This window comes from Nicotiana sylvestris, chromosome 11, assembly GCF_000393655.2.
Source record: "Nicotiana sylvestris chromosome 11, ASM39365v2, whole genome shotgun sequence".
Lineage (NCBI taxonomy): Eukaryota > Viridiplantae > Streptophyta > Magnoliopsida > Solanales > Solanaceae > Nicotiana > Nicotiana sylvestris.
Genome location: NC_091067.1, coordinates 158,036,920 through 158,048,183, shown reverse-complemented (window position 1 = coordinate 158,048,183; position 11,264 = coordinate 158,036,920).

Genomic DNA, 11,264 nt, shown 5'->3' with positions numbered 1-11,264 from the left:
TTACAGTTCAAGTCCTTATAGTTATGGAAACAGTACGTAGGGACTCTCACCTAACGCTCCTGCGAATAAGATGGGTTTTTGGACTTTGGTTATCGAGATTTTTTCTCAAGTTGAGCTAAGTTCTAACGACGACGTCGCTTCTTAATTATCGATTATTTATTTGTGTATTTCCAATTCACGGCTCAACTTCAACTTGGGCCTCGAAAAGGGCCCCTCTTCTTGTTGATGTGATATGTTTCTGTCTCCTAGTTAGTATATGAACATGTGATCGACTAAACAAATCGTTCCACTACCACTAGATTTTGTATCATTTTGATACACCAATTCGCATTCATATGTATAACATACAACTAGTTATTACGGGTAGTGGTCTATCGACTAGATTTTCACGTTTTTTCTTGAAATCTTAGTATAGTGCGTTGAATTTGACAAGATTACTGTGAACAGTGGCGGATTTAGGGGCGCAAGGATGTTTACCCGAACCCCTTTCGTCGAAAAATTACACTGTGTATATAAGGTAAAATCTGATTTTTACCTCCATATATTATGTTTTGAATCCCATTCACACATTTGAAAAGCATAACTTAGTGGCCAAGGAGGTTCAAAACCATTATGAGGTCATTGGTTCAATCCCGACTAGCTACAATCTCATTAATTTTTTTAACTTATTTCTTTTTTGAACCTCCTTAGCAAAAGCCCTACCTCCGCCACTGACTGTGAACTAGTGTGAACATTTGAAGCCCCCCTATTTGGAAGAAATTGGTAGATGCATTTTTCATGCATTTACATTGCATTATCACACTCAATATGATATCATGCATGACATTATTAAGACAATTTCCCTTCTATAAATAACAAGGTTTTTCTTCATTTGTAAAACATCTCTCACTTGACTTCTTCTTTCCTAAGGCATTTGAATCCTCTTTCTCTCTTGCAGTATTTCACTTGTATTTTTGGAGTGAAATAAAGTTTGAGTTGACTGTGTCCGAGGGCTAAGCAAAAATCAAATTTTGCCAAACCTCGTTAATTTCTGGTGTTCTTTTTATTATTTTCTCATTTACTATTTATTAGCTATCTTTAGATATAGTAGTTGTGATTTAATCATTCTATATGTTCGGCTTCCGCAACAATTGGTATCAGAGCCAAGGTTCTATTTGAGTATGCTCTATGGTTGCGCATAGTCTGATCTTCCACATCAGAAAAGAATTACTTTGGTATTCTGTACTGTCAGTGAATAAATAGTATCTGTAGCGAAAGTGGGAGATAATAAAAATAAAGAGTCCATATCGGGTGTCAGTAATACGTCGTTGGCATCTTTGCTTATGATAAGAATTATGTCAAATACGAAATTTCCAGTTGAGATTTTTGACAGGTTAGGACATTTCAGGATGTGGCAAGTTGAGGTTCTTGATGTCCTTTTTTCAACAAGGGCTAGATATTGCCATAGAAAAGAAACCAGACAATAGTGGAGAAGAAGAAACACTGGTCGTGAGAGGTCGTTCTTAAAATCATATGAGAACAAAGAAAGGGAGATCAAAGTCAAGCTCCAGACCCAGCAAAGATGAATGCGCCTTTTGCCGAAAAAGAGGCACTGGAAGAAAGATTGTCCAAAGTTGAAAAACAAGGCCAAACCTAACAATGGTAAGACTGTCATGGATTCAAATATAGTTGATTGTGATGACTCTAATTTCTCACTAGTAACAACTGAGTCATTCAAACCATGTGACATATGGTTGATGGATTCAACTTGTAGCTATCATATGTGTCCCAATCGGGACTGGTTCGTTAATTTTCAAGAAGGAAAATGTGGAGTTATTCACACTGCAAATAATAATTCTTTTACCGCATATGGTATTGGTTCAATCCGATTAAGAAACCATGATGGATTGATCAGAACATTAACAAATGTTCGATACGTACCGGAATTAAAGAAAAATCTCATTTTTGTAGGAGCCCTAGAGTCAAAGGAGTTCAAAGTCGTTGTAGAAAATGAAATAATGAGAATATGCTCCGGTGCACTAGTGGTAATAAAGGGAATTCTGCAAAATAATAACATGTACGATTGTCACAGTAGTATAGTTATTGGGACAATAACAGTGACATCCAATGATGACAATGAGGTAGAAGCAACCAAGCTATGGCGCATGCGCTTGGGACATGCTGGAGGAAAATCCTTGAATTTTTTTGATGACCAAGAAATCCGTCTAGGCCGATCCTTTGGACCAACCGCAGTATTCGAAACTCGATGGATAATGAGTTCGCTCCTCTACCCTTCTCCACTTAAATATCAGGTTTTGCTTTGCATGGTGTGGGGGCTTGAACCTATGACCTAAGACACAAATCCACCACCCTTTTCCACTTGAGCTAGGCCAATTTTATCAGATTAAGGATTGTTAAAAGGAGTAAAGACTTGCAATTTGAAGTTTTCTTAGCATTGTGTCAAGGGAAAACCGACAAGGGTTAAATTTGGAAGAGTTATCCATAATACTAAAGGTCTTTTTGGATTATGTTCACTATGATGTTTGGGTGCTTCCAAAACACTTTCATTAGGTGGAAAACACTATTTTGTAACCTTTATTGATGACTTTTCCTAGAGAGTGTGGGTGTATACTATGAAAATCAAAGATGAGGTACTGGAATTTTTCTCAAATGGAAGGCGATGATAGAGAATCAAACAGGCAGAAAGATAAAGTGTCTCCGCACAGATAATGGTGAAGAATACAAAAATGATCTTTACAATAAGATTTGTGAAGATGATGGCATTTTGAGATATTTCACGGTAAGAAATACACCACAACAAAATGGAGTGGCAGAACACATAAACCAGACTTTGCCGGAGAAGGTTCGATGTATGTTGTCCAATGCTGGCTTAGGCAAAGAATTTTGGGCTGAGGAAATAACATATGCATGCCACCTCATTAATCGTTTACCATCAACCGCTATTAGTGGCAATACACCATTTGAAAAATGGTATGGAAAACCTACTGAAGATTATAATTCTTTATATGTATTTGGCTTAATTGCATACTATATGTGAAAGAGTCAAAATTGGATCCGAGAGCAAAGAAAGCTATATTTATAGGGATTACTTCTAGAGTCAAAAGATACCGCTTATGGTGTTTAGAAACAAGAAAAATTATATTTAGCATAGATGTTACTTTTGATGAATTTGCCATAACAGATAAGGTGACAGTTGAAGATGTCAAACAAACTGATGGTGCTTCAAAGTAGGTGGAGTTTCAGGTAAAATTAATTTTTCCAACACATGGAGAAAACGAGGAAACAACAAAAGATTTTCCTTTGGAAGTAGAGCCAATAGAGGGGGAGATTCCAACTCAAGAACCTCAATAACAACTTGAATCAATAGCAACCAACAAGCCAAAAAGAACAATAAAAAAACTTGTCCGTCTCATAGAGACGGTGGCTTGTGCGGCCTTAATTGTAACTGATGTTGTTCCTACCACTTATAAAGATGCAGCCCAAAGTTCAGAAGAAGATAAGTGGAGGATTTCCATGAATGAAAAAATGCAGTCCCTTTATCAGAATCGCACATGGAAATTGACCCACCTCCCGAAGGGAAAGAAAGCAATTGGGTGCAAATGAGTATTTGCAAAGAAAGAAGGATTTCCTAACCAAGAAGATGTTCGCTATAAAGCAATATTGGTGGCCAAAGGATACGGTCAAAAGGAGGGAATTGATTATAATGAGGTGTTTTCTCCAGTCGTGAAATACTCCTCCATTAGAGTTTGGTAGCACATTAGATGTAAAAAGTGCATTTTTACATGGAGACTTGGAAGAGGAAATCTATATGACTCATCCAGAAGGATTCAAAGTAGCTGGAAAGGAAAATATGATGTGCAAACTTGTAAAATCGTTGTACGGATTGAAACAATTTTCTAGACAATGATACAAACGATTTGACAAGTTTATGTTATGGCAGAAGTACAGAAGAAGCAAATACGATCATTGTATGTATTTGCACAAGCTTAAAGACGGATCCTTCATATATCTTCTCCTATATGTTGATGATATGTTGATAGCTTCCAAAAGTCAAGAAGAAATTGAGAAGTTGAAGATTCAACTAAGGAAGGAGTTTGAGATGAAGGATTTGGGTGATGCGAAGAAAATTCTTGGCATGGAGATAAAAAGAGATAGACATTCAAAGAAACTCTTTCTATCTCAGAAAGAATACTTAAAGAGAGTAATAGATCGATTTGGCATGAATGAGAACATGAAGTTGGTTAGCACTCCTCTTGCTCCTCACTTTAAGCTTAGTGTTGTTATGTCGCCAAAGAATGAAACTGAATGAGAGTATATGTCAATAGTGCCATATGCGAATGTCGTTAGTAGCTTGATGTATGAAATGGTTTGCATAAGACCTGATATTTCACATGCTATCGGAGTTGTAAGCAGGTATATGCATGATCCAGGAAAGGAGCATTGACAAGCTGTAAAATGGATGTCGCGCCCCTTTTTCTAGAGCAAAATCAGGTTTATGACATTTGGAAGGACAACTCGTTTCTTTTGGGAACTGAGTTTGAATTTGAAGAGTCACCACCTAATGATTAGGGTGCATTAGGATACCAAAAGAGTTTGATTTTGAACAACCAGAGATAGGGTAAGGGCTTGAAATTATTCCAAGGGGAAGGTTTTAGGCACCCCTCAGAATCTACTAGTGTGGTTCCCGGCCAGACAATTATTGTGAATTTGGGGTACAACTAACATATAGACAAATAAAGCTCAAATAGGAGGGGATTTCACATATAAAGGTTTGAAAAAAAGACAAAGTTTAAAAGAGCAATTTGAGGAAGCTGATTCTAGAATGAAAATGTTAAAGAAATAAGAATAAAGGAAGGGGGTGGTGGGGGGTCCTAGGTTTACTAAAAATATGGATCACCCCACATAACGTCTGGTAATTACTCCTCAATGAGGGGCTACACATGATGTTATCGCGTGGTCATCATATCCATATCTACCCTTTCCATCCCGTTAAGGTATTTAAAGCGTGAGTTGGTCTTACTTATTGCATGCTATCACCCGTCCCAATCCTATTAGTCCCGGAGGCATTTAGGACTACTAATCCTAAAAGGGAGGGATGCTGGGCTTATTTGGAGTTTCAAAGGTAAAAAGTCTAAAGAGACATACAAAACACATATGCATGTTTGGGGAAACATATAAACAAACAGAGGCTCATGTATACCTCCTCAAAACAAAACACATAAAATATCATGTCTTGCACGTACTGTTTAGGTCTGATTTAGAAAACATTAAAGACGAAGGAGATGAGGTTGTTGAGGCAGTTTTAGTTTATTACATAACTCAGATAAGAAGTCCAAGTCAGGCCTGCCTGCTGGTTGTAATAATTAACAGAAGCAGATTCGGTTTTCAATTATTGCTCTAAGGATTGCCTAAGTGTTGGACAAAGATCCTATAGGCATAGTATCTACTGGATTCAGAAAATGGAATAAGAAGGTTCGAATCAAACTGTTTGCATGCATACTTATTAAACTGCTAAGCGACAGAATCCGATTATTAAAAGAGAGACATGATTTAAGCGAATTGATTAAAAACTCTACAACTGACAATACCTATTATTAGTGATTTTAGATTTATACTTAAGTGAAGTGGATCAGATTCGATTAGGAATTCTTATAGGCATGCTTTCTATGTGTTGCTGCTTTTAAACCTTGTAGACATGGTGTAAAAATGCTAAAAACCTTATTGGCATAATATCTAAATGCATAAGATTGTTTTAATCCTATAAACATGGTATCTAGTTTGTAGAATTTTGCTTAAGGCCTATGCGCATGGTATCTAGGTGTAGTTGAATATGCAGAATCGAACAATCCTGTAGGCATGACTTCTACATGTATTTGAATAAGCAGAATTCAAAATACCTATAGACATGATTTCTATATGAGAATTGGATGTGCAGAATTCAGAACGACCTATAGGCATGATGTCTATATGCATTTGAGTATGCAGAATTCAAAATATCTATAGACATGGTATCTATGTGAGAATTGGATATGCAGAATTCAAAATGACCTATAGGCATGATTTCTATATGCATTTGAATATGCAGAATTCAAAATACCTATAGATATGGTATCTACCCTTTGCATACATAGTCACCCAACCTTTTTCACTAACCATCCCCAAGAGTGTATTACAAATTATTACAGCCCGAAATAAAATAAGAATACATCAGAAAAATATAAATAAAAGTACAACTAGAGGAAGCCTGATTCTGACTTCCTCACTGAGTTATGAGGCAAACCAACTCCAAGAGATCATGATCCAAAGCCTTTCTCATATTTGAGTGTGTCAAAGTTCTCTAAGAGCCTCAATGGGACTTTGGGCAATGCTCACACCCAAATGTATTATTAGGACAAGGATAAGTGCGGTGTGGAAGGGCCAGCCCTCAAGTGTCCAAGTTCAGAGGGAGCTCAAAGGGTCCCAAGGCAAGGCTCACAAAAGGGGGCAAAACTTAAAGACTAAGAAAGTGTGCAAGTGAAGAACATAATGCTAAAAGGGAGAAATGAGAGGGAAACAACTACAAATAAGTACCCATAAGGGGTCCAAGGGAATAGGGAAATTATGAAGAGCCTATTGCTTAGGCAGGGGCAGGCTTTAGGCATGCCCAGCAATGGAGAATGCTAGCATACCTATAAGCCTGCTAGAACACACATTATTAGAGGCCAGGATCCTAGGGGATCAAGTTTGATTCATGGACAATAATTTGCAGTATTGTCGTTCCTCAAACCATAGCATGAACAAATTGGGGGTAAGGGTTTGGGATTCATAATAGAACATGCAGATTAAAATTTTTGCATGCTAGAGTAAATGTTGAACTATATAGAAGTAGTAGGCAGACATGCATACAAAGGTAGTAAATAAACACGTTGTTGTGGTGCTGAAAACCTTAAATTAGGACATACCAATTTCAAAGAAGCAAATAGAGAAAAGCAGGTAGCGGGACTTGCAAACAGACCACAGTACAAGTAACAAGAGAAAATACTTTTGAGTATGGGTATAAGTTCAGAAAGACTATGAGTGTTCGTGTGTTTGTGTCAATGAAGAGCAGGTATTTATAGTGTGAAAACAGGCAGAAAATAAGGTAAGGATTGTAGTTCAGAAATAATTAAGGAAATATGTGTCAATTAAAATCATATCAGTATCAAAGACTTCCTTTTATCAAGGAGTTTAAACTTAAACGGTAGCATGTAAGTGCTAAATAAGGGAAGAAATCATATAGGCCTAAATATGACCACTAAGGAAACCAGCATAGTACAAGTACACAGTAGGTAATAGAGGCTAGGTTCATCAGACTCTAATCAAGGAAAGACCTGTAAGAATCCCATACCAATGTAATCAAGGTAAGGGGATCAAATCGACTTAAGTAGAAAAGGTAGGGGTCGAAGGTTCGAAGGAAAGTATTCAAATAAATCCAAGAAGCAAGGAAATCAAAAAGACTCAATTACAAGAGTGCAATCAGAATTACACAAAGAGATTTGAAATCAGTCCACAATCAAAGGTTATTTTGAGAGGGAAATTTAGCATATAAAGGAGTGCATAACATTAGGCATGCAAGGCTGAACTCATGACAAAGAGAGACAATCACATAGGTCCATTTCACCAACTTAGTAAAAGAGAAAGGGGATGGTATCAGAAGCATGCAAAAGGTCAAGTAGAAGGCTTTTCTGAAAACTGTAATCCAGTTCCAATGAGAGCAGGAAATCAAAATCACATAAAGCACAGAAGTTGAAACAAAGATTTTGAAACTTAGTCGAGCAACAGATGAAGCAACTTCAGAAATCCAAATAGGTCCAAAGAGATTAGGGTTTCGAAACCAAACAAGTTCAGAGATGAGGAACCAACAAATCACGTAGCAAATAGCCTCAAAACTCGGATGAACCCTCAAATTCTAGGGTTTTACAATTAATCGAGTATAGAGACGAAAACAAGTAAATCAGGCAGAAATACTCACGAAATAAGTTCAGAAATCCCAAAAAGGAACTAAGACTCTTAGCATGCATTTTCCAGTAGAAGAAACTTATGAGAAACATAGTAAAAGAACCACATAATAAACACAGTAGAAGAACACATAAAGAAACAAGTAGAAGAAACTCGTAAGAAACATAAAAGGAGAACCACATAAGAAACACATAAGGAAACAAGTAGAAGAAACTCATGAGAAACACAGTGGAACTTGTTTAAAGATCAGAAAAACCCTAAATCGGAAAAGATAAGGTTTTGAAAGCAGGGTTTTTGAAAGAAACTTTTGAGAAAACGTTTAAAAGTTTAGGGAAAACACGGATCTAGAACAGATCTAAAGAAATCAGAAGAACCTCAAAAGTTAGGGTTTCAGAAGGAACCAGATGGTGAGAAAGGCTTGAAGAGTCGTTGATCTAAGCAGGAAAAGTCGAGATCAGGCTCGAATAGCCATGGCTTGCCGGAGCAAGGCCGGAGATGGCCATAGAACTCGAGCCAAACAAGCTCTGGGCCAAGCTTCTTCGGGGTCAGGCCTCGAAACTTCAGTAACCAAGCGTGTAGGAGTTATAGGAGGCCGGTATAGGACTTCAATGGCCTTTGAAGCCATGGATTCCGACGATTTTAGGGTGGATGTGGAGAGAGGCGACTAGGGTTTGAGAGGGGAGTTGAGAGAGAACTGAGAGAGGAGGGAGTTTAAAGGCGGCTACAGGTGCAAATGACTAGGGTTTGGGGGGGGGGTAGGTTGGGATTCATTTAGGAAAGGTTAAATGGTGGCCGTTGATCATTTTGATCAACAGCCTGAATTAAATGGGGATCCGGTCGAGTTATTCAAACTGGTTGTGGGTCAGGTAGATTTAGGATTTGGGTTGGATAAATGGGTTTGATATTGGGTTTAATTAGGGGTTCAAATCTGGCCAAAATTGTAATACAAATGGGCTATCATTTAAATAGCCATTTTCCCATATTTATTTTATAAAAAATAGTAAAATGATTTCCAGAAATAAATTAAAAGAACTAAAATGATTAATAATACATAATTATCCAATTAAAAATATTGAAGTTAATTTTGTAAATATAAATACAATTAAATCATAAAAGAGGCCAATATTGCAATTATATGCAATTTAGCTTTAAAAATGCCAAATAAATTTGTAAAAATATGAAAAAATTATGTTAGCTATATTTTAGTATAAATATGAGAATCCAATAAATGAATCACCAAAATAATAATTTTGGGAATAATTATTGGGCTTTTCTTGCTAAAGTAGGGCAATAAATTGATTTAAACATCCTTAAAAAATTAAGAGAAAAATATTAAAACCTTGGGACATACTTACATATGCATATACATACTATTTTGAAAGTATTTTGCATATAAAAAATATACAGGAAAAAATTGGGTATCAACAACTGCCCCTCTTTACCCGGGAAGGATGAAAGAGTTGTCAGGTAAAGATATGATGGCCAATTTTGACCGAACGAAATGGTTCGAGGAGACTTAGGCCGTACCCTGGCTTCTGAGCTACCTACATATCCTTGGTTCTACAGGAATCAAGCCGTATGTAGTTCGGGATCCGTCGGCAGAATATGCCGATGGAGATTTCTCAAGAATGGACGCAATTCTCAGGTTGGGATGGATGGTTAAAATCTGATAGGGTTGCGGGAATTGGAGCGGGATCGCTCCTGTTGAGATGGCCATTGCTCGCCGGTCTACCTGCAAATAAGCAATACAAGCATACATTGTGCGTAAAAATTAAACATAATGCAAGTTCCCGTCGGAGCATGAATGCTGTCTTTGGACGGTTAGGATGACGTCCTTAGACCATGACATCCTGGGCCATGAAGCGCATAATAAAGGATTTGCAAGCCATAAAATGATGCTTTCGGGCTATGAGAATGATGCCTCTGAACTATGATGCCTTTGAATAATGATATGCAAAAGATAAAAGGGGTCCTCAGGCCATGGCATGGCGTTCTCGGGTTATGAAAATGGTACCTCCGAACAATGATGCCTTTGGATAATCTAGCGATCTTTTAGCCCATGAGATGCAGTGTTGGCGATCTTTCAGCCTATGCAAATGCAGGAGGTGGCGATCTTTTAGCCGTACTAATGTAAATAAGGTGGCAATCTTTCAGCCGTGCAAATGTAAATAAAGTGGCGGTCTTTCAGCCATGCAAGTGGGAATAAAGTGGCGATCTTTCAGCCATGCAAGTGTCAATAAAGCGGTGATCTTTCAGCCATGCAAGTGGAAATAAAATGGCAATCTTTCAGCCATGCCAGTGTCAATAAAGCGGCGATCTTTCAGCCATGCAAGTGTAAATAAGGTGGCGATCTTTCAGCCATGCAAGTGGAAATAAAGCGGCGATCTTTCAGCCATGCCAGTGTCAATAAAGCGTCGATCTTTCAGCCATGCAAGTGGAGGTAGAGCTTAACCTTGGAAGGCAAAATAGTAGCCTTATGCAATGCATAAAAATGTAGATGGAGATAGAGTTTAGTCTCAGAAGGAAGAATGGTAGCCTTATGCAATGCAAGAAGGCAGATGGAGACAGAGCTTAGTCTCGGAAGGCAGAATGGTAGCCTTATGCAATGCAAAAAAATGCAGATGGAGGTAAAGCTTAGTCTCGGAAGGCAAAATGGTAGCCTTATGCAATGCAAGAATGTAGATGGAGACAGAGCTTAGTCTCAGAAGGCAGAATGGTAGCCTTATGCAATGCAAGAATGCAGATGGAGGTAAAGCTTAACCTCGGAAGGCAGAATGGTAGCCTTATGCAATGCAAGAATGCAGAAGGAGACAGAGCTTAGTCTCGGAAGGTAGAATGGTAGCCTTATGCAAGAAGTAAAAGGGCAAAATGATAATAGAATTTTCTTAGTTGATAGCGGATTGCGATATTGCGACTGCTGGGGATACTGTGTCCGCTGGGGACACTGCGTGCGGATAGCAGCTGTGAGTAAGTGTAATGGTTCTGAGAGTTGTATTTCTGAGCAATATGAGTCTCTTGATTGTATAGTACATTTGATGATTTTGCAACTCAAGTGCCTGCATCCAAAGAAAAATTGTGAGTTTTATAAAAAGGGGGGAGGTTAGTTCGTATCTCAGCTGGCTCTGCTTGACCTGCTCGGCTTTGATCTAGTGATACTGTGCGTATCATTAGGGGGTAGCGTTGCTAAATAGAGTGATTTCAAAAATAAACATGCATGATTTAGTAAAGGCATGCATAAATACATAGTTAAGAATAGTTTTCTTTAGATGAACCAACGACTGCGACGT